This window comes from Molossus molossus, unplaced genomic scaffold, assembly GCF_014108415.1.
Source record: "Molossus molossus isolate mMolMol1 unplaced genomic scaffold, mMolMol1.p scaffold_m16_p_15, whole genome shotgun sequence".
Taxonomy (NCBI): domain Eukaryota; kingdom Metazoa; phylum Chordata; class Mammalia; order Chiroptera; family Molossidae; genus Molossus; species Molossus molossus.
The window spans coordinates 39768029-39795661 of record NW_023425350.1 but is presented as its reverse complement, the minus strand read 5'-3'; the positions used below and the strand labels follow the sequence as shown (position 1 = coordinate 39795661).

Sequence of the window (27633 nt, the reverse complement as noted above, 5' to 3'; positions counted from 1 at the left end):
TCAAGGGCATCATCATAAAGTCACTGCTACTCGGCACCACCCCACTGTGTGTGAGCAGCAACAGCAGTTCTCATTCTGAGGACAGTATGTCAGGTACTGCAAACACTGTCTCCCATTTAACCTCCATCGCAGGATCTGTGTGATGCCAGTGTCCCGAGTATGTGCAGTCTGAGCGCTTTTTCAGAAAACTTATGAACAAAACGGTCCTGAAATGTGTGTGCGCGCACAGCACACGTGTGCCTGTGTGGATTCTTGCCTCGACAGTGCTGAGAAGAGAAGAGACTTTGGACAGCAAGAGTAGAGAATAGAATTTAACTATATCATTACCACCCAAATACACATGGTCACTTTCTCAGTGGGGAAAAAAAGAACCTGCACCAGCCAGGTTCTCCAGTGTCTGTACTTTAAGGAAATTTTGCTCCTGATTATACTATTCTACTTTTTCTAAGAAATGGAATGCTTAGGAAGAATGTACTCATGTTCTCCGTGTCCTGTCAGGCCTGTGAGGAAGGCTGCAAAGAGCCCCGGAGCCCAGACAGAAGCTCACTAGAGGACACACCTGGCCTCTGGCCGCCACCCAGCCACAGGGATGCCCGGGTGTCCCCGTGCAGCTCTGTTTCCGTGCCTTAAAATAAGACTGGTAGTGACGACTACCAGTCATACCTCTGGGAGTTCAAACAGTGAAGGGAACGTGTTTTTAGAAGTACACGTGGCCCCACCAAAACACAAAGTTTGAGTATTTCTTTCCGGATGTCACTCTTCGCTATTTTACTATATCTCTGTCCAACCAGCAAAGGTGTTCTCAGGGTTCCCCAGGAATTTAGCAGAGGAACTAAAGCCCTTAATTGTTTCCATCCCTCTGGAGTTGTAAAATCACCCATATGTTGAGACTCAAGCTTCGACGAGGAGTTTTAAGCCACAACCAAACTCTAAGCTACACGGGAGTGGAAGGGACATTTTTCAAATTATATGTATCAGCCCCACTCCTACCAATTCACACCCGATTCTACACCCACTGCCAGCGCCCTGGTTAGGCCAGAGGCTCTGTGTGAAGCAGCAGAGGCACCTCTTCCACGGGGGTCTCCAGCAGTGTACCAGTGCACCTCTTCACAGGGGACTCGCTCACACAGGTAGAGAGGCGGAGCCCCAAGATCTGCAGTCCACAAGCTGGAGGCCCGGAAGAACCAGTGGTTCCAGGCTGAGTCCCAGCACTGAGACACAGGAAAGCTGAGGGTATAAATTCCAGTCCAACTCCAAAGGCAGGAGAAGACCACTGTCGCAGCTGGAAGCCAGTCAGGGGAGAGCGAATTCTCCCTTACTTGACGTTTTTGTTTGTTCGGGTCTTCAGTGGATTGAATGAAGCTCACCCACATTCGCATTCAGGAGGGTCATTTGCTTTATTAGTCCGCTGATTCAGATGTTAATCTCATCCAGAAATGCCCTCACAGACACACCTAGAATAATGCATGGCCAAATATCTGGGCGCCCCAGGGCTCAGTCAAGTTGACACTTAAAATTCACCAACACAAGTGGGAGCGGGCTGCACCCCAGCCCCCGTCTGCCCCTCACCTGGGCACCCCAGTGTAGAACTCTTGATGCAAGCACACAGTAGTCCTGCCCACCATGTTAACTGCTGGTCTAAGAAGTGGCTTCTTCTCTTCTCCAGAATCAGGGACCTTGGAGTCTTGCGTTTGGTTCCCTCAATCCCACCCTAGTTTCTGGACTGATAATGGGCTCCATGCACTACCCCAGCAAAAACGATTGCACAGTCTGTTCAAATGAAACCTCTTTTTAATCTCTTACTTGGGACCACCCAGAAAACATCTGAGTTGCGTGACTTGCACAGGTCAAGGGTACAATGCTAAACCCTTCCTTTCGGGGGGGCAAGCACAGCTCTCCTCTGGGCTGACAGGTCTGTGCAGCACAGTGCAGAATAAGAGAACAGAGAATATTTTTAAAAGGAGAAAAGGAGGAAGAAGTCACAAAGTCCACGAAGGAAGGAATCGTGTAAACAAACAGGGAGATAAACAGGAATAACAACCGAGAGGGCATTCGGTGAGTTCTGAGGCTCAGAAACGCTACATGTGCAGAACTGGCGCATCAGGAACGGATCACTGTGGACCAGCCATGGACAGGGCCCTGTCAAGTTCAACACGTGCGACAACCGGGAGCGGAATGTGTGGCACCTGGTGTAGAGTTGACATCAGTCACTTCCAAAAGGAAAGGGGTGGTATCTAAAATTCCCCCATATAAGGTTTATGCATACAATATATAAATGTTTCATGAAGCAAAGGGTTGGAATAAACAGTGGTTCCAAGTGAGTAAAAAAAATAAAATAAATAGTTTAGATGCTGTTGGCTAAGAAATATAAACAATGCAACCAGCGAAAGCTGGGGAATATAGTTCTTGCTCTAGTACCAGATTTAGAAACCAATGACTCTGATTGGAAATGCATTTTTTTTTTTTTTATGCTGGAAGAATAGCATAAATTGCGTTGCCTTAAAATATATTTTCAGGGTTCACCCCTGAGATCTGAAAACCAAGAAGTGAATCCCGAATTCAAGGAGGCAGCAGTTTTGAGAATGGTGAGTTTAGGTGATGATTTTTCACACAAAGGGCCTGACATTCTGACATTTTGACTGCCAATGGATAGATGGATAGCTGCCATGTGGAAATGTATTTGCTGCTAGATCAACAGCTAGTCTTGTAGAAACTCAGCTTAATCGTAGTAATTGGGAAACCGAATTCCAGGCCGGCCTGCCCAACAGAAATCGTAGAACAGGCTCCCAAATGCCCTTAGTATCTGCGTCTCCACTTAGAGAACCTGGACCTCTGTCCCCCAGGTAAAGAGTGTCGTCCTCTGTCAGTCTCACCAGTCCAGTACCCTTGCCAGCACACGCTGGTGAAATCTTCCTTTATCAACATCTGCATGTCCAGTAGGCATCTCAAACCTAACCCGTCCAAACCTGATCTCCTGCTAGGCCCCCAAACCTGCTCTGCTTGCAGTCTTCCCATCTCAACTAAGAGCAACTCCATCCTCTGAGTTACACAGGTCAAAAACCACAAGTCATCCTTGACTTTTCCTCAGACCTCTCATCTAATGATCTGTAATTCTATTGGCTCTGCCTTCAAAATGTACCCAGAATTTAACTACCTCCTACGCTTCTGCTATCACCCTAATTCTAGCCACCACCATGCCTGCCTGGACTCGCCTGTGGCCTCCTGACTGCACACCCTGCCTCTTGCCTTTGATACTCTTGGTCTGTTCTCAGTGTAGGTTAAATCTAACTCATATCATGTCACTCCGATATGCAAAACTCTCCAATGCCCCCCGTGTCAGGTGGCAAAGCTGTAGCCATTGGCATCTTTCACATGGACTGCATCAAAAGAGTCAGGGTGGCCCTGGCCAGTTTGGCTCAGCGGTTAGAGTGTCGGCCTGTGGTCCAGAGAGACCCGGGTTCGGTTCCCGCTAAGGGCACGTACCTCAGTTGCCGTTTGTCCCCGGCCTTGGTTTGGTGTATGGGTGGCAACCACTCAATGTATGCCTTTCACGTCGATGTTTCTCTCTCTCTCTTCCTCTCTCTCCCTTCCGCTCTATCTGAACAAAAAATGGGGAAAAAAAAAAAAGAGTCAGGGTGTCTCTGTTGGTGATCACACCAATTCTTCCCAGGTTAGCACCTCCAGTCACCACACACAGGTTACCAGTGTCAAACTTTATGAAATCAGTCATTTTGCCTGTCTCCAGACCAACCTGAATGGTGTTGTTCACCTTGATTTCGTGGGGAAGGGGGGGTTGGGACATGGTAGTGGATGGTGCCAGTATCATGTTACCAGATGAGGGATTCCTTTTGTGCCCACAAAGATCTTCCTCACTGTGCACAACTTGCACTTGGCCTCCTCAGGTGGGACATGATGAACAGCAAAGTGACTGTTGGTGTTGTAGATCAGAACAAAATTCTCTCCCATCTTGTCAATATTGATGGCATCCATAAAACCAGCAGGGTAGTTTATATCCACTGGGACTTTGCCATCAATTTATTGATTTTAGAGAGAGAGAGGGGAAGAGGGAGGGATAGAGATGAAGTAGGAAAGAGAGAAAAAGACAAATCAATGTGTTGTTCCACTCATTTATGCATTCATTGGTTGCTTCTTACATGTGCCCTGCAGGGGGATGGAACCCACAGCCTTTGCTATGGGGAGGACGCTCTAAACAACTGAGCCACCCTGGCCAAGGCGCCATCAATCTCAATAAACCGCTGCATGCTGACTGTCTTTACTTCATCTCCTGTTAGAGCTACTTACCTCTGTTCCTTCAGAAAATGACAAGAGGGAGACATTCTTTCAGCTTTGGGGATCGGTAGATGGATGAGGAGCAAACACACTGGTCACCTGATCCAGCACCCAAAGGTCTGGAACTGCTACAAGCATCCGATGCTTCCTGGGACCAGAGGCAGGGGCAATGTGGTCCCCGGGCGGAAAGAGGACCGCGTCCTCCTGGTGCGCCTCGGAAAAGGGTCGGAGGCTGCGGCATGACCTCGGATGCTCCGCCTTGCAAGTGTATATTCTACATACTCAGGAAGGAAAAGACAAGACGTGTGAATGCTGTACACAGAACTGCAAGGGGTTTCCTTGGGCATCCCTCACTGCTCGGGCAACAGGGATCTTGTCTCCCTATCTTATTGCTCTAAGATTAATCTTTGATCCCTTTTTATTTATCCATTCAACATATATGTTTTGAGTGGCTCCTAGATGTCAGATATTGTAAATGAAACTCAAGATCCAAGTCCTGAGGTAGTGTTGTATTCCTGGCTGCAGGACCCCATGGCAGGATGGGAGAGGCACACCACAGTGTGACCCAACCCAGAGTCAGTGGCGTGGCCACATGCCCCTGGACGTATGTGCAGGTGGAAAGACAGTCTTACTTCTCTCAGATTACTGATGCTCTAAACTGTTGCTACTAATTTAAGCTTTCCTAAAAGTCCTTGCAACCCTCTCAAAACGTTATAGATACATTGTAGACATATGTAACCACATAATTAATCAGATCTCCTTTAATAAAAAAAGTAACAATACATGAATGTTCATTTGACCATCTCATGAATTGAGCACATTTTCCTCCTTGTTTGGACCTCAGGTGTACATCATGGAATTTTTTGCAGCAATTAGAAGCAAAAATTTAAACATGCTCACAACAACAAGTATGGAATTTAATTTTTAAATAAAATGCTCATCATCACTAACCGTCAGAGAGATGCAAATTTAAAGGACTCTGAGGTATCACCTCACACCTGCCAGAATGGCTGCCATCAACACATCGTCAAACAAGCGCTGGTGAGGGTGTGGAGGAAAGGGGACTCTAGTACACTGCTGGTGAGAATGCAGACTGGTGCAGCCACTATGGAAAACACTATGGTGTTACCTCAAAAAGTTAAAAATTGAACTGCCATTTGACCCAGTGATCCCACTGCTGGGAATATACCCTAAGAAGCCTGAAATATCGATCAGAAAAAATATATGCACTCCTATGTTCATAGCAGTGCTACTTACAATAACTAAGATCTGGAAACAGCCCAAGTGTCCATCAGTAGACGAATGGATAAAAAAGCAGTGGTACATATACTCAATGGAGTACTATGCAGCTGTAAGAAAGAAAGATCTCTTACCCTTGAAACGACATGGAGGAACCTGTAGAGTATTATGCTGAGTGAAATAAGCCAGAGAAAGACAAGTACCACATGATTTCACTTATATGTAGAATCTCACGAACAAATTAAACTGCATAACAAAATAGATCTGCAGAAATGGAAGTAGAGAACAGACCAACAAACCTCAGAGGAAGGGGGAATAGGGGTCGGAAATACATAAACCAAAGTGTGGTGAAGGCAGGGGGGCAGGAGGGGGGAGGAGAGTCTCAGTGGGGGGAGGGAGGAAATCTGTAATCTTTTAATAATAAAGATAAATTTTAAAAATTAATGGAGTAAATAGTGTTGAGGAGTAGAAAATATAAGATAATGCAAGATTTGTGAATAAAATTTGTGTAAATTAAAAACACAAACTCAAAACCACAAAACACTATATATTCTTCAAGGAAGCACGCATACCCAGTATATGTTAAACACATGCTGGAATGGCTGCTGATGGAGAAGAGGGGAGTGAGAGTCAGGCTGAAGGGAGAGGGAATAAATACATAAAGCGATAGAGCATCCTGGTGTGAACTGGGTTAATGTGCCATCAACTGAGGAATATTACTAACTTGCCAAATATTGAATTTTACATTTTAAATTTTTTCCTTTTTTAAAGAGGCACTCAGAAAACGTTTGTTAATAAAAAGGTTTCTATCTGAAATTAGTCTTTAGAACAATAAGATAGACTGACAGGCTTCCTTCTATACTTCTGTGTTGCGATCTAAGCCCAGAGTTAAGTCTATAAGTGGATAACAATATGACAAGCATAAAAAAAATGGTAGCACTAAGTATTGCCACAGGTATGGAGAAAGGGGCCCTTTGAAATTACTGATAGGAATGTAAAATGGTGTATCTTTCTGAAAAGCAATATTTATTGAGATCCATAAAAATATTCATAGCCTTTAACCTAAGACGTTCACTTTTAGAAATTTATCATAACAAAAAATAACTTATGTATAACCATATTTATATAATACAATTTTTGAGGCAATAATACTTGAAATAACAAAATATTGCAAATAATTTAGCAATTATGATATATCTATATGATAGAATTATATTTAATTAATGTGTAATGATATAAGAAAATGTTTATGATACATTATCAAGCAAGTATAGAATTCTAAAATATGTTCGTAATTTCAATTTTGAAAACAGGAAGGGTGTACATTAAAATGTTAATAGTAGTTATCTCTGTATTAATATATAAGTTCAGTTAATATTTATTGAGTAGTAGAATTATGTATTTTTCATATTTTTTCCTGCTCTATAATGAATATGTATTTTAACTGGAAAAATACTATAGTAACAAACATCAGTAAATATATTAGATTATAATTTCAGCTCTTATACTATATTATGTCTCAAAGGCATGAAAAGATTATTTCCATGCTAAATTCTTAAAGTGATATGCTTCCCTATTTGCCAAACTCTGATATTTTCACATGTACATTTCAACCATTACTGAGTTATACTTCACGGTATCACCTTGAGTGACTGTATCATTCCCATAATCATAATTAAAGAGAAAGTTATTTTAAGATAAGAATGTGGATAAACAAAATTTCCCCTATCATTTTCTAGACCTTAACCAAGAGTTCATTGAACATTTTATGAGGGTTCTATTTGCGATGAAAATGAAGGGAATCCATTATATCATCAACATGGGTGTTATACAGTTCAGTCATGTCAGGATAAATGGAAAATGACAAGGCATAGTGATCCATTTGAAGCTAAGAGTTAGAGTAAAACCCAGGTTAGCTTTTATTTTAATAATAAAGAACAAATATTATTTAATTTTTTTATTTTGAAATATAAATCCCTGGAAGGGTAGAGAGATGAGCAAGAGCTGTATGGGGTCTAAATCAAAACCCTGATATACTTTCTATTTTTCTAGGGGTAATAGCTAGTTTTGGTATCTTATGACCTCAGTAACTGAATCTTCTTAGGGGAAAATAAAAAACCTCACACATAACAAAAACAAGCCTGGATCAGATTTAAATTTCATTGATAGGCTCTGTTACCTTAAGAAATTACATTTTTAAAAATTTCAGTGTAATGGATATAGCCATAAAATCAAATGTGATATTTTCAGTCTATTAAGCACGCACTAATACAAAAATAATGCCTGTTGGTCAGTAGAGGAATAGAGGCATATTCCAAGGCAAAATGTTTGCAGTTAACATATTTGGAAAATAGTATTTTTTGATGATTAGTTATTATTTTAAGGTGTCACTAGGATATAGAAAAGTACATTTTTTTTTGTTAAATGTGCATTTGCAAACCAATCTACCACCTATTACTTTGAACTATATTCACTTCTTTGATATAGTTTTTAAAACTGAATTATGTAGATTACTTGAGTTACAATGAACAACCTATAAGATCAAATGTATTTAAAACTAGTAAGTGCAGCTAATGTAAAAACCATTAATTAAGAAATTGATTTTGAATCCTGGCCAGTTTGGCCTAGCAGTTAGAGCATCGGCCCTCCAACCAAAGGGTCGTGGGTTCAATTCCTGGTCAAGGGCGTGTACCTGGGTTGCAGGCTCAATTCCTGACTACTGTTGGGGTTGTACAGGAAGCAACCAATTGATGTGCCTCTCTCACATTGACCTCTCTCTCTCCCTCTCCCTCTCTCTTCATCCCTCCCTCCCTTCTACTCTCTCTAAAAAAAAAAAAAAAAAAAAATCAATGGAAAAATATCCTCAGGTAAGGATTAACAACAACAATAAAAAAAATTGATTTTGATATTTTGCTTTTTTTAAAATGATAAACCTGTCTAGATCTATAACTCCTATGATATGCCCTTCTCCAAGTAGAAGACATAAACCTATATTTTACACCACATATTGCTATGTAGAGACTGAATGCATCCTCCCAAAATTTATACTCTGAAGCCCCAACACCCAATATGGAGATGAGGCCTCCAAGAAAGTAATTAGGGTTAAAAGAGGTTTAAGGTTGGGTCCCTAATTCCATTGGGCCTTATCACTCTCCTCTCTCCTCAAGGACACGGAAAAAAAAAAAAAAAAAAAGAGGTCAGATGCATACAAAAAGCAGTTGTCTGCAAGCCAGAGAGAGAGATTTCACAAGATCTGAGCTGACCAGAACCTTGATCCTGGGCTCCCAGCCTCCCGTGTAAGAGATGAATTTCTGCTGGGTAAGCCGCCCAGACTGCTGTATTTGTTGCAGCAGCACACACAGAGTGACACGCAGTTATTTCATACAATTTATACATTGGATTAAGGCATTGGCTAACTGGATTCACTAACTAGAAGCTTCTTTTACTATCTAGACTTGGAATTTTTTTCTGCAAATTGGGGGTTGTGAATCTATGGCATCCCTGCTACCATCTCCATTCCTAAATGAATGGTAGACATTCCAACTGATTACAACATTCTTTCCTACTGCGTCTAGGCCAAACCTCATAACGTTCATCAGCAATCCAGGATGCCACCATCAATAAAGAAAGGTAGACATTTAAGTTGAAATCTATTCACCGTTCATATATGACACTAGAAACTCATTGAGTGCTTAGATACTATTTTATTTCTTTTTAAAAGCCTATAACTTTTCACATGACAGAAGCTCTGTAAATACTCACAATTGAATACACTTTATTCTGAGTATTAACCTTCTATAAAGAAAGTTCCATGCACAAAGGCTTTGGGTCTTGAGTCAAGATAACCTTGTATTGACTCTATACAAATACACGGGGAAGACAGCATCATGTGTACTTTTAACAACTGAATTTTTATCAAGTATGAATAATGAATCAGAATAATGATCAGAATAACAATTCAATTCAATAATGCATAATTCACCACAATCAATGGTTCATTATGCATCATCAGGAAGTTCACATCTGGAAGACTCAAGGACACAAAGGAGTGGAGAAGCTCATGCCTTTGCCTTGAGGAACTCCCCATATATTGGAGGTATTGGACTTTTACACATGATAATTTCACTCATGATAGAAACATGATGTGACAAGTGTTCCTGCCAGGCAAATGGTTTTGACAATAGGAGCAGAAGTGTTCAGAGAAAGGGGGGGAAGATTTTTTTTTTCTTTAAAGTGAAAAGGAGATGTGATAGGCTAACCAATTCCTACAGAGTTCAATTATTCTTCCTCTATTTTCTCATGACAAGCTTCCTTGTGGTCTTGGGGTTGATTTATCAGATTAGTTATTCAGGATAGTTGCATATGCCCCAAAGAGTTGCATACTCTCTAGACTGCCCTGCTTCATCATATGTAAAGCAAATGGAGGCGAATGATTTTCTAAGCCCTTGAACAGCCTGGATGATGCAACATGTCCTAGCTTCAGTGACTCGGCATCCCATAGTCCAAGTCCTACTGTCCTGATTCAAGATGCTCTCACCACCAATAGAAATTCCCAGCAACAGAAACTGCCTTTGAGGCTCCAAAACTGCCTTTGAGGCCAAAACTCTAAAAACTAACCAGTTGAGGATGGTAAAATGGCTGCGGAGTGAATGGAAGCTACACAGACGATCTCCCAAGACCAAACGGGAATTACAACTAAAATAAAGACAAATCCTCAGAAAAAAGCAACAGAAAAGCAGCAGAACAGGACCATGTAACCAGGGACACCAGTAGGATCTGCGGAAGTGCAAGAGGGTGGCGGGCTGGGAGCCCAACAACAGCAGCAGTCTGAGCTGTGAGCAGTGCCCTCAGGGTTACACTCCCAAGCAGCTCCACAGCACAGAGCGGGGACAGAGGCTAAAACAGCCACAGCCAGTCACCTGGGGCTCCGGCAGAGGGAGGGCAGATTGGACTGGAACTGTGTGGGGACACCCGGGATTTGGAGGGCATTCAGAGTTTTTGCTGAGTTGCAGCCACAGAGGACAGTGGCCAGTGTGCTCCTTCCCAGAGCTGTGGGGAAAAGCAGCAGCCCCTCCCTCAGAGATTCAACTTTTTCCAGGTGAGGCAAAGAAATGCAAATTGAGGGTCATTAACAACCAGCATCTATCCTACCCTCTGGAAATCCTCTTACTCAGAACACCAAGGCTACATTCCAGGCCCTGGGTAACTGAGACTACTAACCACCAGGCAAAAAGCTAGAGGATAACTGAACCTTTCTTGGGCTTGCAAATTTACCAAGGAAAGTAAGACTTGACAGTGGTGTTTAATGTGAGTGCACCCAGGCTCATCCAAACCCAGTAGAGGGAGCCAGAAACAGCAGAACACCAACACCCACAAGGAAATTTGGCAGGCTCCAAAACCCACTGAGATAGCCAAAATGGTGGGGGGGAAAAAAATCCCAAATTAAAGAACAAGAGAAGTCTATCAAAGATGAAATAAGTGAAATGCAGTTAAGCACATTATCAGAGGTAGAGTTCAGAGCCATGATTTTGAGGAAGTTCAACAGCATATGTAAGGACATCAGCACCATGAGTAAAGATATAGAAACATTGAAAACCAACCAAATGGAAATGAAGAATGACATAGCAGAAATAAACAACACATTGGAAGGACTAACCAGCAGAGTAGAGAAAGCTGAGGACCAGATCAGTGAATTAGAAGACAGGGTAGATAAAATCAACAAATCAGAAAACCAAAAGGAAAAAACAATTAAAAAGCAGGAAGACAGCTTAAGAGAACTGTGGGACAACTGGAAATGTAATAACATTTGCATCATAGGAGTCCCCAAAGAGGAAGAATATGGGCAAGGGTTAGAGAATATATTTGAAGAAATAGTGAAAGAAAACTTTCCTAACTTGGTGAAGGAAGAAGGCATTCAAGTTCAAAAAACAAAGAGAGCCCCAAGTAAGAAGACCCCAAACAGGCCCACACCAAGACAAATAATAATTAAAATGCCAAATATTAAAGACAGAGAATCTTAAAGGCAGCACGAGATAAGCAACAGGTTACCTACAAAGGAACCCCCATATGGCTGTCAGCTGACTTCTCAACAGAAACACTACAGGCCAGAAGGGAATGGCATGAAGTAATCAAGGTCATGAAAAACAAGGATCTGAATCCAAGACTACTCTACCCAGCAAGGCTATCATTCATAATAGAAGGTCAAATAAAGAGCTTCCCAGACAAAAAAAAAAGGGGGCTAAGGAAATATATTAGCACCAAACCAGCACTGTAAGATATGCTAAAAGGACTGCTGTAATTAGTACAAGAAATAGGAAGAAAAATATAACCACACTAAACAAAAATGGCAACAAATAAGTACATAGCAATAATTACCTTAAATATAAATGGTTTGAGTGCTCCAATAAAATGACACAGAATAGCTGACTGGATAAAAAAGCATGATTCACATATATGTTATTTACAAGAGACCCATCTCACAATAAAAGACTCACATAGGTTGAAAGTGAAGGGATGGAAAAAAATCTTTCAAGCAAACAGAAAGGAAAAAACAGCTGGGGTAGCAATACTCATCTGATAAAATAGATTTCAAAATGAAGACCATAACTAGAGACAAAGAAGGCCACTACATAATATGGAAAGGATCTATCAACAGGAAGATATAACCTTGGTAAACATCTATGCACCCAATATAGGAGCACCTAAAAATCTTCTGGAGGACTTCAAAGGAGAAATCAACAGCAATACAATCATAGCAGGGGACTTCAACACCCCACTGACATCACTGGATAGATCATCTAGACATAAAATTAACAAGGAAACACAGACTCTAATTGAAGCACTAGATCAAGTGGATTTAATAGATATCTACAGAAAATTATACCCCAAAACTGCAGAATTCACATTCTTCTCAAGTGCACATGGGACATTCTCAAAGATAGACCACATGTTAGGGCACAAACTAAGTCTCTACAAGTTCAAGAAGATTGAAATCATATCAAGCATCTTCTCAGATCACAAAGGCATGCAACTAGTAATCAATTGCAACAAGAACATGCAAAGACATTTGAAAATATGGAAGCTAAATAGCATGTTATTTAACAATGAATGGTAACCACGGAGATCAAGGAAAAAATTAAAAATGAACACACAACAACACAAAATCTATGGGATGCAGCAAAAGCCGTTCTGAGAGGGAAGTTCATAGCACTACAGGCCTACCTCAAGAAACAAAAAAATGGCCCTGGCCGGTTGGCTCACCAATTAGAGTATTGGCCTGCAGTCCAGAGAGACCTGGGTTCGGTTCCTGCTAAGGGCATGTACCTTGGTTGCAGTTTGTCCCCAGCCCTGGTTGGTCGTGGTGGCAGCCACTCGATGTGTCCCTTTCACATCGATGTTTCTCTCTCTCTCTCTCTTCCTCTCCCTCCCTCCCACTCTGTCTGAACAAAAAATGGAAAAATGTCCTCGGGTGAGGATTAAAAAAGAAACAAGAAAATGGTCTAATAGACTATCTAACCTCACAACTTAAAGAACTAGAAAGCAAACAAAAGAAAACCCCAGAGCACATAGAAGGAAGGAAATGGTAAAGATCAGAGCAGAAATAAATGACATGGAGACCAAAAAACAATTCAAAGGCTCAATGAAACAAAGAGCTGGTTCTTTGAAAAGATAAGCAATATGGATGGACCCTTAGCTCAACTCACCAAGAAACAGAGAGAACCCAAATACACAAAATCAGAAATGAAAGAGGAGAAATAATAACTGACACCATAGAAATACAAAGGATTGTTAACAAATATTATGAACAATTATACGGCAACAATTCAACAATCTAAGTGAAATGGACACATTTCTAGAAACACATAGTCTCCCAAAACTGAACTGGAAAGAGATAGAAAACTTGAACAGACCAAGTAATCGAAGATGTAATCAAGACTCTTCCAGCAAACAAAAGCCCAGGCTCGGACGGCTTCAGGGAGGAATTTTACCAAACATTCAAAGAACTAACACCAATTCTCCTCAAACTATTTCAAAAACCTCAAGAAGAAGGAAGCCTTCCAAACTCATTTTATGAGGCCAGCATAATTCTAATTCCAAAACCAGAAAAAGACACTACAAAGAAAGAAAACTATATGCCAATATCCCTGATGAACATAGATGCCAAAATCCTGAACAAAATACTAGCAAATCAAATCCAGCAATACATCAAAAAAAATTATTCACCGTGACCAAGTGGGATTCATCCCAGGGATGCAAGGCTGGTACAATATTTACAAATCAATAAATATGATACACCACATAAACAAAATGAAAGATAAAAATTATGTGATTGTATCACCAGACACTGAAAAAGCATTCGACAAAATCCAGCACCCATTTCTGATAAAAACGCTCAGCAATTTGGGAATAGAGGGATCATATCTCGACATAATAAAGGCCATATATGAAAGATCTACAGCCAACATCATACTCAATGGGCAAAAACTAAAAGCAGTTCCCTTAAGAACAGGAACAAGACAAGGATGCCCACTTTCGCCACTCTTATTTAACATAGTACTGGAAGTCTTAGCCACAGCAATCAGACAGGAAGAAAAAATAAAAGAGATCCAAATTGGAAAGGAGGAAGTGAAACTGTCATTATTTGCAGATGACATGATATTATACGTAGAAAACCCTAAAGACTCCATCAAAAATCTACTAGACTTAATAAATGAATTTGGCAAAGTAGTGGGATACAAAATTAATGTCAAGAAATCAATGGCATTTTTTTTTTTTTTTTTATCCTCACCCGAGGGTATTTTTCCATTTTTTGTACAGATAGACTGGGAGGGAGAGAGAGGAAGGGAGAGAGAGAGAGAAACATCGACGTGAAGGGACACATCGAGTGGCTGCCACCCGCACGACCAACCAGGGCCGGGGACAAACTGCAACCGAAGTACGTGCCCTTAGCGGGAACCGAACCCAGGTCTCTCCGGACCGCAGGCCGACGCTCTAACCGCTGAGCCAAACTGGCCAGGGCTCAATGGCATTTTTAAACACCAATGATGAACTCACAGAAAGAGAACCTAAAAAAAAAAAAAAAAAAATCCCATTTACCATCACAGCAAAAAAAAATTAAGATACCTAGGAATAAACTTAACCATAGAAATAAAGGACCTATTCACAGAAAACTACAGGATATTGAAAAAAGAAATAGAGGAACAAAAACAAAGACAGCAGAAAAAAAAGGAGAAAAATGTACACATGGGACTACATTAAACTCAAAAGCTTCTGCACAGCGAAAGAAACAACCACTAAAATGGAAAGGCAACCCACTGCATGGGAGAGCATCATTGCCAATGATACATCAGATAAGGGGTTAATTTCCAAAATATATAGAGTGCTCATACAGCTCAACAAAAGAAAGACAAAGAACCCAATTGAAAAATGAGCAGAGGAACTAAACAGACACCTCTCCAAACAGGACATACAAATGGCTAAGAAACATATGAAGAAATGCTCAACATCACTAATCATCAGAGAGATGCAAATTAAAACAACGAGGTATCACCTCACACCTGTCAGAATGGTCGCCATCATCAAACAAGAAGTGTTGGCGAGGGTGTGGAGAAAAGGGGACTCTACACTGCTGGTGGGAATACAGACTAGTGCAGCCACTATGGAAAACAATATGGTGTTACCTCAAAAAATTAAAAATTGAACTTCCATTTGACCCAGTAATCCCACTTCTAGGAATATACCCTAAGAAGCCTGAAACACCAATCAGAAAAAATATATGTACTCCCATGTTCATAGCAGCACTATTTACAATAGCTAAGATCTGGAAACAGCCCAAGTGTCCATCAGTAGACGAATTGATCAAAATGCTGTGGTACATATATACACAATGAAGTACTATGCAGCTATAAGAAAGAAAGATCTCTTATTCTTTGAGAGGTCATGGAGGGACCTGGAAAGTACTATCCTTAGTGAAACAAACCAAACAGAGAAAGACAAGTATCATATGATCTCACTTATTTGTGGAATATAATGAACATAACAATCTGAAGAACAGGGTAGTCCCAGAGACGTGGCAGTAGGGTAAAGACTGACAATCCCCAGAAGGGGTATTGGGGAGAGATAAACCACAGAACTTATATGCATGAATGCATGACCAATGGACATGGACAACAAAGCTGGGGACAGGGTGGGGAGGGAGGGGGAGGAGGGTGTCAATGGGGATAAAGGAGAAACATCTGTAACAAAAATAAATTAATTAATTAATTAAAAGTAATAATAAAATCATCAGATATTTTTTAAAAAATAAAAATAAAAACTAACCAGTTGGTTGGTCTCCTACCCTCAGACAGGCACTGCTTAGGGTTATGCCTCCATCACCTGAGCAACATCAGGGGAGCAGAAATTAAACTTTTAACTAAAAGGACTTCAGCCTTCCTGGACTAATAGCAATGAATAATCTCAATTCTTAAAATTACTAAGAAAATAGCCTATCACCCATCACATGATGAGCAATAAGCATATTAGCAGCCCATTTAGCTGATGCAGACATGTATTAGCATTTAATTACAGAGTTTCTAAATCATTCTGGGAGTCTGCCAGAAATTTTTAGAGTGGAAACTAGATGAAGAAGACAATGTATCAAGCTTCCCATGCATGAAGACTCCAAATACCCTTTAAGAACCTAAAACTCACACCAAGTGGCAGCCTGGAGTTTTCAGAGTAATTCAATATAGTAGATACTAAGAATGTGCCCCACAGTACTTTTCCCTGGCAGTCATCCAGTTTTTATAGAATGAACGAAAAGAAATATAGCCCAGGCTTCATGCCGGGTGCCATAAAGAGGCATTGCCCATTTTCCTCTAAATGAAAACATAATAATAATAACAGAGTCTTGTTTTCAAAATACAGAACCACATCCTCCCACCTTCCACCCCTTGCCCGAGGATACCTGGCCCTCAGGAGAGGAGGAAACCAGAATCCGGTTGGTGAAGCCACATATTTTTAAGAATGGGGGTTAAAATGACTTTGTTTTTTAGAAGGGCTGGGAATTGGTAGAGCTTTCCCAGCTTGAATAGAAGAAATGTTTATATTGCCAAGGTAATCGCTTTCTCCAAGTGTGAACAAACCACCGCAACAGTACTGGAGCCAGAAATATTACAAAAGGGAAGAAGAAAGGGGTGAAGGTTACTCCTCTTATTCTTATTTCTGAGGAGATAAATAAGCACAGGCCTCTTTCTGGTCTCCTTTTTTTTTTTTATTGGTATGTGCCCCTCACAGGAACTGAACCCAGGACTCTCTGGTCCACAGGCCGACGCTCCAACCGGCCAGGGCTCCGGTCTCCTCTGTAACAGGCCTCGCCCGCCCCACAGTGGCAGAGGGGCAGCACCAGGACTGGCAAGAGTATGTGTGCACGATGTCTTATAGAATTGTACACCTGGAACCTATATAATTTTACTAACCAATGTCACCCCAATAAATTCAATAGAAATAAAATGAAATAATAAAGTTCTTACCGAATTTTTTAAAAAAAGAGTGTGTGTGCAGTTCTCCATACCACCAGCTCTCTCTCCCACCACCTGCTCAGTTTGAAAAATCTTTGTGTGGTTTTCTGGCTCTTCTCAAAAGAGAAATCCCTACAGGAATCCCCAACAGATGAAGAATTATTTGGCTGGAGTCCCGGGGATGAGAGGGAGGAAGAAAAAGAAAAGAAGAGCAAGAAAATCAACATTATTGAGCTCCTAGGAAATGCCAGACATGTTATATTCTATTTAATTCTAGCAATCAGACATAAGACACTGGATTTAGACCTACATTTCAAATCCAGCTCTGTCACTTACTAGCTATATGACTTTAACATCTCTGAAAGTTCAAAGTTTCATCTGTAAAGAGGGGTAGCTAATAGTAATAATCTTTAGTGTTATAAATAAGATTATGTGAGGTCATGCTTGTAAAGTACTTAATGTAATCAATGGTAGCAACAATGTGTAGAGATTTTATACTTGAAGTATGTGACTCCAATGGGTAGGTAACTCTCCCAACCAAATGAAACCCAGAAGATGGCACATCTCCTCCTGAGATGATACTGGACTAGTTGAAAATATTACATAAAAATGTATATGGGCCCTGGCCAGTTTGGCTCAGCGGTTAGAGCATCGACCTGCAGTCCAGAGAGACCTGGGTTCGGTTCCCGCTAAGGGTGCGTGCCTCGGTTGCAGTTTGTCCCCGGCCCTGGTTGGGTCCTGTGGATGGCAACCACTCGATGTGTCCCTTTCACGTTGATGTTTCTCTCTCTGTCTCTTCCTCTCTCTCCCTCCCCCTCTATCTGAACAAAAAATGGAAGGGTGTTCTCGGGTAAGGATAAAAAAAAAAAGAATGCATATGATTTTTAAAGACACATGCATTCTCTATGCCTTCAGGAGTTACTTATTAAACTCCCTTCATAATAATGTGGAACAATTATCTTTGAAAGTGACTTTCAGATGCTGCTTATCAGCCCTGCCCCAGACCATCCTAGTGATCAGAATGAGTATTCAGCTAGCCAAAGGCTCCAGGGAACTCCTCCCTGCCAGATCAGGTTCTCCTCTTACCTTCTTCTACAGTACCTCTCTTTTTAATGGGTTCCCTTGTACTTACTTCTCCAAACTTCTGGCCTGAAATTAGCAGCAGCACCCCTGTCCCATTCCTGATGGAATTCTTGCCCATGGTTCTTGTGATAGAGACAGAATTCTCACCAAATATTGCACTAGCTCTTCTACATTTCTTGGCCCCCTTAAACTTACAGAACCAACTAGTTCTAGTCAATAAAATGTGACCAGAAATTACATATATCACCTTTGTACTGAGGCAGTGAAAAGCCCATGTCAGATTCTCCAGTTTCATTTCTCCTGCTGTGCAGTATAACATCTACATGACTCAGATGGTGCAGATACTAAAATAGCAGTGCCTTGGATAGTTTGAATCCCTGAGTGACTGTGTGGAGCAGATCATTACACTATACCTCACTGGATACTTTGTATAAGAAGTAAACTTTCATTTTGTTGAAACACTGATTTCGAGCTGTGTGTTATTACAGCACAATCTAGCATATCCTAATTTATACAAAATCCCTACCAGTAAATTGATACTGGGTCTCTTGCTCTTGGCTACCTCTCCAAGCCCAGACTGGCCCTCATTTTGCCTTTTTGATGCTAGCACACTCTGCAACATGTGTAGAACCTGAAGTTCTAGTCTCTTCCCGGAGTTAATTATCTGAATCCCTTCTTCTCTTTTCTCCCCCAAATCAACCCTGAGGAGGTCAAAGACTGAGCCAGCTAGAGATTAGCTAAACCACTGTTCAGAGTCTTGGAGTAAAGTGGTTCAGGATGGAAAGATGAGGCCAGAGGGAAAGTGAGTCAAATCAAAGGTTGAATGGTCCTGGGCAATTATTCCCTCTAACCCTGTTTGGTGTACATACGTCACTTCCACTGGATCAGCATGTGAGTCTGAAGAGGTCATTCTGGCTGGCTTCAAGGATCAAGCGTCTAACCTACTGTGCTAGGTGATCTGTTAGGTCCTATAATGCTTGTTAATGCACTGGGCCACTGTTTATTCCATGTCCCTGGGAGCAGGGTTCCTCTTTCCCCACAAATCCAGCAGTTCGTATATCTCTAACCAGTGGGCTCCAACCCAACATGCTTCATAACTTGCTTCGTATTCTAAAAGTTTACAGTCTGACTCACTTATATAATGTAATTTCTCCAGAATGAGCACAGAACTAATTGAGGAACTTAATGACTAATTTCTCAAGCCAAATAAGATGTGTTCACACAACCTTTTAACATTTAAGTTTGTGATCAGGTTATCTGATTTGACCAGGAAAGCAATAATGACATCTTACACCCCAAATAACATTAAAAATCAATGTGCAGTGAAAAAGTTAATTAAGATTATGAAATATTAATTATGCTTTTTGATCTTTTCATTTAAAAATTTTCGTTCTCCCTTCATTTGCTCTATATTCAAAGCCAAACTGTAGATGATGTATCTCTGAATTTATGAGGCTATAGCCAGTGATATTTACAAGATAAATCTTCATATCATACACTGAATATTCAATGAGCAGCAGCACACTACCCGGTAGCTCCTCTATTATTGATATCCTGCATATCTGGAAAGATTGTAAATCTTTGCATTTAGACCAAATTAAGTTTGTAATTAAACGTAAAGTAAAAAAAAAAAAAAAAAAAAAATCCTTGTATTTCAGGCCTCAGGAGGTAGTGAGAAGAGATATTGTTACCAGTGAGCTTTCTAAAACAATGCATTTTAAACCAAGCCCAGTGCTTTTATCATGAAGGAACACCAAGTTCACCTCTAGAGTAACTCCCACAGCACGGAATTCCACCTTGCTAGACAGTGTTTAAGAACGGGTTCCATTGTTCAATTGTTACCTTTCAAACACTGTTTTTTTCCCTTTGTGCACATGGGACCTCCTGTATCCTATTCACATTCTGCCAGTGTAATACTGCTCATTCCTCCTGAAACTGAGAAAGGCAAGAATCTATGAAAATGTGTACATTTAAAATCTGCGGTTTTGAGATATCTTCCCATTATAATATAAACCCCTTTCTTTTATACAAAGTTGGTGCTGTTAGGACTTGTGAAGGTGGTTTCAGTTTCATTGGTGTGCTTTTCAGACTGCATAAAAGTTTTGTTTGATGTTCTTAGTTCATTGGATGGTCAGTGTACTACCTAACAGACAAACCAGCTTGCAATGAGGTAGCTTACCAGAGACGATGCTCCCTGTCACAGCTTTTACTGTTGTAGCAGATTGTCCTTGTCTTATGAGAAACTTCTGGGGACACTAATCCAAGAAGGGGAGGTGCTAGTGCTATGCTATCCGTATGGTAGCCACTAACTACACATGGCTATTAAATTTTAATCTAAATTCATGAGAAGTGAGTAAAATTAAAAGTTCAGTTTCTCATTTGTACCAGGCTCCTGTCAAGTGCTCTGTAACCACAGAATAGATCATGTCAGAAAGTTCTATTGGACAATGCCTCCTTAAAGTTATTGGATAGTTCAGGAGGAGGGAGTCTCAGGGAAGAAAGACATACTAAACTCTTGACAACTCTCGACAGTAAAGGACCTGATGCAGAGCATAGTGATTATCCTTAACCCTGTGGTGTTATGTGCTTGAAGGCTGCTAAGAAAGTAAATCTTTAGTGTTCTCACCACAAAAAGGCAGTTATTGTGTGAGGTGGTGAAGGTGTTAGATAACAGAAGGGCGATTGTCATTTTGCAATACGTAAGTGTATCATATCAACATGTTGTACAGCTTAAACTTACATGATATTATTGTACATCAATTATATCTCAAAAAGCTGGAAAAAATAAAGGATAAAAGACATTAAGATAGTTATTTAAAAAAAAAATATGTGGCCCAGCCAGTGTGGCTCAGTGGTTGAACATCGACCCATGCACCAAGAGGTCACGGGTTTGATTCCTGGTCAGGGCACATGCCCAGGTTGTAGGCCAAATCCCCAGCAGGGGTGGGTAGGAGGCAGCTGATCGATGTTGTTTCTCTCTCATTGATGTTTCTATCTCTCTCTCTCCCCTCTCCCTTCCTCTCTCTAAAATATCAATTTAAAAATATATTCAAAAAATAAAAACGTGTCCTTATCTGTACCGTAAGCTTGCAAACAGTTTGTATTAGTTATAAAATCACCAAAGTTATAGAATTACAGAATAACTGTAAGAGAGTTTAGAAATTATATAGGCAAACCTCTTGACCTAATGTTTTACAAGCTAGCATGAAAATCAGAGGAGTGTACTTGTGAATCCTGGGAGAAGTAATATATAAATGTTAAGGGAAATTGACCTTGTAAACTAAAGAGGCAGAGACTAATTTTAGCTGAGTGCAATACAGTGAGCTTCATGGAGGAGGTGGCATCTTCAATAAGTCTTGAAGTATATGTAGGATTTTGGTAGGTGGAAAAGCATGGGGAGGAAGGGCACTCAGTTCTGAGAGAGCCAAGAAAGCAGAAGCCATGTTCAGAGAAGGTTTATCAGTCATATTGTCTCTGTAGTGGACAATAAAGATGGACCAGTGGGCTGGGGCTACTTGAAGCAGAACCAAGAGAAGTAAGTGGGTCTCCTTCCTAGCACAAAGCCTAAAATATTTACAATCAGGCTCTTTACAGAAAATGTTTGCCAACTCCTGCCCTATAATATTGCAACAAGTCTACCCATCCCTTAATTTTTTTTCAGTTCTCCATACTTTTTAAACTATACCGTAATCAAAACCCTATACTAAATTACCAGTGGATCTTACACACACGCACACACACTGTTTAAAACTTGTAAAAAAGCTTCTTAATGCACTTAGGATACTTCCTAATACTGTTTTACACAACCAGTTCCTTCAAAGTTCTAAGGGAAATTCTGTCCAACACATAATTCTGTACTTAGCAAAATCATTAGTCAAGTGTGAGGGGTAGGATATAGACCAAAATGAGACAGTCGTGTAGTCTAAAAATTGGGGTTCAACACCAAAGAGAAGCAGGCGGAATTCACAGATGGTGGTGAGGGGGCCTCTGGGTGATGGTGGGCTGCAGGCCTGGAGAGCAGCCGGAACAGAAGGGAACAGGGGTGGGAAGGTTCAGAAAGGTAGGAAGCATGTGCCTCCAAGGTGGGGCAGGACGGGGGGGGGGGGGGCGGTGTGCAAGCGATTAGTTATCATAGGGAGAGTTTTCAGCCTGTAGGACTTTAGGGATGCACGATGCAAATATACAGGTAAACAGAGCCAGTTAACAGCTTTAGAAAAAAATAGAAGTTTCTGCAGGAAAAGAAATGTAAAATTATCATCTTCCCCTTTCCCACCCAAGGTTTGAGCAACTTGATAAATAAAACTAAGAAATGTAGATGACAAAATATCACCTTTTCTTTCTTTGTATCAGAGGCTTGTTTGGCTAACGTAGTTTAGTTGTGAGAGCCAAATGGGCCTCGAACCCCAGAATCACACAGACTTGCCCACCCAGCCGGGCAGCGGCCAGGGACAGCTTGCGCCTTGGTAACAAAGAGCCAGCCTGGCAGAAGGAGACAGGGCTGGTCCAAACTCACCCCCCAGCTGAAGCCACGCTTCCTCCCCTCAAGAGAAGCCAGTGAATAGAGGAGCAACGCGGCAGAGAGAACACAGAAATGTGCAAGGGGAGTCCCACCTCGTGGAAGAAAACATTAGGAGGGGAGCAGGCTTCTCTCCTGACTTCACAATCCAGAAATTATTATGTAGTAATGTAGGAAGGGTCAAGAAATGCAGGCATTTATGACAGTAGTGACAGAAGAAAGCTGAATCCCCAACCTCATAACAGAAATTCAATACATAGTGTTAAAATGGAAAGTCAAGAAATGGCAGTAAAAGATATTATGTGGCAATAAGTTTCCAAAGAAATGGCTGCGAACACTCGGAGAGTTGAGAGTGGCCGGCAAGGGGGAGTCGGGTGGGAGACACACAGCAGAGAATTCCTGCCCTTTCCATTTTCAGGCTCGTTTGGGCTGCTGTTGGACTTTTAAGACTTTGGGTTCCGTTAAATCATATAAAATTGTCAATATTTGACCGTTCGTGGCCTAAAAAATCTCGGCAACTCCTTGTGTTCCTATGGTTCAACCTAAACTTTTAACAGAAATTTAATTTTAAGAATCTGTTAATGAAAGGAGAAGTGCGGTCCCTAGGCAACTTCGTTCCCCTCGCTCCAGTCCGGTCCGTGTGCCTCCCTGGGGCCCTCTGCACCTGTGCTAACGTACTTGTTCCCAGCTGGTGTTTCCGCAGCCTTGCCACCCCGGCCCTGGCTGCCCCTCACTGCCTGACAGTTTCGAGAGGAGGGTTCTGTTCATCAGGGTGCCCTGCACAGGGCAGGACCCCAGGCTTCTCTAAAAGACACGGCCTGTGTTAACCCTTGCTGAGAGCTTGGATTGGTTACTTCTTTTGCATGGTATTTATAACAATCCTTTAGTAGTCTGTTTTAGGATTTTACCCAGAATTACAGCAAGATCACTGCTTTGCAGTTTGCAGAATCTAATACAGTCTCCCTTTTTCTAAGAGGGGGGAAAAAAAAGAAGTAGTTTCAAAACAGAAAACCTATCTTCCCCTGCCTGGATCTCCAGCTGCTCACCTTGGTCCACATTGCCCATTTGCACGCTCTCTCTGAAGCGGAGGTGTTACTGTCTGCGCCAGGTCTGACTCCTTAGGAGCTCTGGAGGGTGAGTGCTTGAGTGGCTCAGCTCTCAGGCTGCAGATCAGAGGCATAAACTGTGCCCCTTCTCTTCCTCTAATTACATGAAACTTAAACAAATATCGTCATCTTTCTAAGTCTAAGACTCCTATCATCTCAATAAGGTAGTGTCTAAAACCACAGAGTCACTGTACAAATTCAATTATGATGCAGGGAAGTCACTGAACACAAGAAAGCCTTCAAATGTGTTACTGTTACTATCTGACATGGGTTTTCTCCAGGCTGGACTTCCATTTCCCTTTCATCATGTTTGTTCTATGCTTTTCAATCCAAAGATTGTTGCCAAAAATGAAGGTGAAGGAGGTGGAGGAGCTCTGATATTTGGTGTTATTGGTCTGCACACAGGAACCCTTCCAAGGGGCAGGCCAGTCCGCCCCTACTCCTTGAGGGGCTCTCACTGAATATAATCGTATGGGTTTGGTTGTCCTGAGCATTTCTCACAAACTCATGGGGATTAGAGCCTGCAGGATACTGCTCTCACAGGTCTTGCCTCTTCTGTCTGACTCCAAGCACTCATTTCTTTTTTTTTTTTTTTTATTAATTTGTTTTTGTTACAGATGTTTCTCATTTTCCTCCCACTGATACCCTCCTCCCCTTTCCCCCAGCTCCATCCCCAGTTTTGTTGTCTATGTTCATTGGTCGTGCATACATGCATGTAAGTTCTGTGGTTTATCTCATAAACTTCCCCCCTCCTCTGAGGCTTGTCAGCCCGTACCCCACCTCCATGTCTCTGGGTTAATTTTGTTCAGCAGTTTGTTTAGTTCATCATATTTCACAAAGAAGTGACATCATGTGATATTTATCTTTCTCTCAAGTACTCATTTCCATCTTAAGTGTTCTTTTGAAATGAGAACTCATCAGAGAGCTCTGTTGTAGCCACCCTGGTTTCCCTAAGCACCTCTTTAATTACCCTCGCTGGGTGGATCTGTATGTGCATAGTCCGAGCCCCGTGGTTTTGACAGCGCCTGTCATTCATGACCCTCCTCCAAGTACCTGCCTTTCTCTGAACTCTAAAGCACGCAGCTTTGCCTTGCTGCCGGCTTTCCTCCCTGGCTTTCCCTGACGCAGGGGGACATGGGCCCTTCTCGCAGGGTTCTGGTCCCTCTAGGTTAGAATTAGACCTGAAGCAGCAATTCTGCTGGTTACTTTCTAAATAAGCAGGAAAATAAGAGATAATCAGAAAGAAAGAAAAAAAAAACATTCGTGTAAAAGTGATCACGGGAGACTTCCGTGCAAGAGAAAGCGCCAGTTTCCTCCGAAAGAAGCAACTTGAGTGATGGGACTGCCTCACGGTCGTAGCCAGCAAGAGAGACGACGATTTGGGCCCTGGATACCTTCTCCGCATCCCTTCAATCATGTTTATCCACAGTTTACCTAAGTCAGGGCCATGGTGGTGATGAGAGGACACCAGTCCTCTGCCATTCCCCAGCGGGAGGGCCTGGGGGAATCTGCTCTGAGCCCATTCTCATCTGCAACATGAGGGTGTTGAATGATCTCAAAGGTCTCATCTATATGAAAGCTTTGGGACTTTAAGTGTAGATTAAGGGTTTCTCCTGATATCTAAGGTTGGACCTAATGTCAAAACAAAGTATTATATCAAAGAAGTACATTAGAATTCAAAAAAAATTTTCAAATATTAAGCAAAATGTAAACTTTTTATCTCTTTATCTCTTTTTATGTTCTCCTTTTCTTTTATCTATTCATCAAGTGCTCTTTTTCTAAGTACTCATTCCTTTACAGTGAGACTCCCATGAAGTTTTTGTTGTTTTTTTAGCTACTGTTCTATTTCCCCAGTAGGTGGCACTGCATTACAACTTTCAACTCCTATCTTCTGCCTACAAAGTGCACAGACCAGAAAATAAACATAAAGAATGTGGGGAGCATTTGTTTAGCAAACAGATAAATAAGAAAACTTCCTATTAATCATACACCTAAAATTCATTGATTTTTCTAAATTTTAAACAATTATGTTCTACTTGCAAAGTGTCATAAAGTAATTAGACTGTTTTGATATAGACATGTCAGACATGTATGATAGAACTGAATGCTACCCTTCAACACAGATGAAACTTTGAGATTATGAGTGATCCAAATGATGCTCCCAAACTGCTATTTTAAAACACACTTAAGGATAATTTTCTGGAAAATACTCCCAGGATCAATGTCTTACCTACATGAGAAAAACAATCCCTCCCAGCAGCAGCAGCATCTTCCTAGATAATCCTCACATTTGAGAGTTGTTTGGTTTTTCTTACCCCTTGGAAAGGCTATTTTCAAATATTCCACAAGACTAAATTTAACCATCCACTTTTAATTATTTGGGAAAAAACAGAACTCAGAGACGCGTTACCGTATTTTCAGCCCACGTGTCCTGTCTCCCAGCTGGTGGCTTTTGCCGTGGTGAGTACAGCATGGCCCATACTGCAGGGAGGTTTATTGTTGCAGACCAGAAAGCAAAGGGTCCAGGAATAAATGAGATGGGAAAGGCCTCTAGCACTGGGAAACATGAGCTTTTACAAATTTCAATTTAACTTCTGAGAAGGGTTAAGGTGAGCAAAGATTTCATCAGCCTCAGGTCATGAAGAACCAGCCCCTGCTTCAAGCCTGGAAATGGATTAGGAACCTCGGTCCCACCCATATAGATTTTACCAGGACTGGTCTTGCTGCCCTTAGCCCAGATGCAGGGCCTGGGACAGGACAGGCTACCTGATACCCTTGGAGCTAGAACCATCCCCAAACCCTACCTGAAGCATTCTTGTTCTCTTATTGGAAGGAACGACCTGAGTTTTGGATTATACTCTAAAACCACTGGGCTGAGTTAACCCTCGAGATCAGTTGCAAGATCTTCTAGGCTTGGAGTTAACTAACCACAGTCTGAGTTGGGTTTTCTGTGACTTGCTCCTTCCGCTCCCTCTGGTGGTCAAAGTTTTACCCACAGGCCATGGCACAAATTAGTAACTGAAGCTTTGCTGGTTTATTGTCACAGTTTAGGGGCATCCTAAGAGTATGATGATACAGGTTTCAGTTAAGCAGTGGAGAAACTATGCCATCTGGCTACCAGGTTAGGGTTCCTTGGACAAGCCCTCACTGACTCTGAATGACTTTCATTTTAACCTTCAATTTGGTTTCTCCACAGCCTGAAAATCTTCTGCCATGGAAACTTGCAAACAAGGATGACAACGGCAATTCTATCAACAGCCAATATTTCTACAGCACTATTTAAGTAGTCCTTGTTCCTAATATTTGTTGAGTATTGACTATGTGCCGATCCCTGTTCTAAGTACTTTTTTAATATTAACTTATTGAATCCTTAAATCAACCCTTCTAGGTTGGTATATTATTATCTCCATTTTTTAGAAGAAAAGATTGTCATACATAGTCTCATGTGCCATAAGCCAGAAAGAACAACATATATTCACCTGTCAGATTCATCCACACAAGTTGTGGTTTAAGTGAGCCGCTGAGTCCATACAGAGGCATCTGCCTTAAGGCAGTGGCCCAGGCAGGCCTTACTGCAGGAGCTACGGAGCCCAAGGGCAGGCACTTGGCTTGTGGGGGACACTATCACCAGCTTCCCTCGGAAATGTCAAACCAGGACTTCTAGGAGGTTAATCAGTAACACACGGGTAAGGGCCAGCTTCCAAACAGACTTAGGAACAGAGAAGAGAACGGATCTAGATATGCATTAGCCTCGGAGGGAGCCAGCATTGTGGTCTTCCAACAGGGGGCCCAGCTGTCTCAGTCTGTCCATTTCGAGGGGTTTCCCAGCATGTGAAACTTACAGTGAAAACACCAGGAGGTCTCCAGGAAAACCGGAGGAGTCACTCTGTCTTCCAAA

General features: G+C 41.5%; 1 pseudogene; it reads right to left on the bottom strand.

Moving 5' to 3' along the window:
• Positions 1-3336: 3336 nt before the first annotated feature.
• Positions 3337-27633, bottom strand: part of LOC118631162 — a 31977-nt pseudogene continuing 7680 nt past the window's right edge.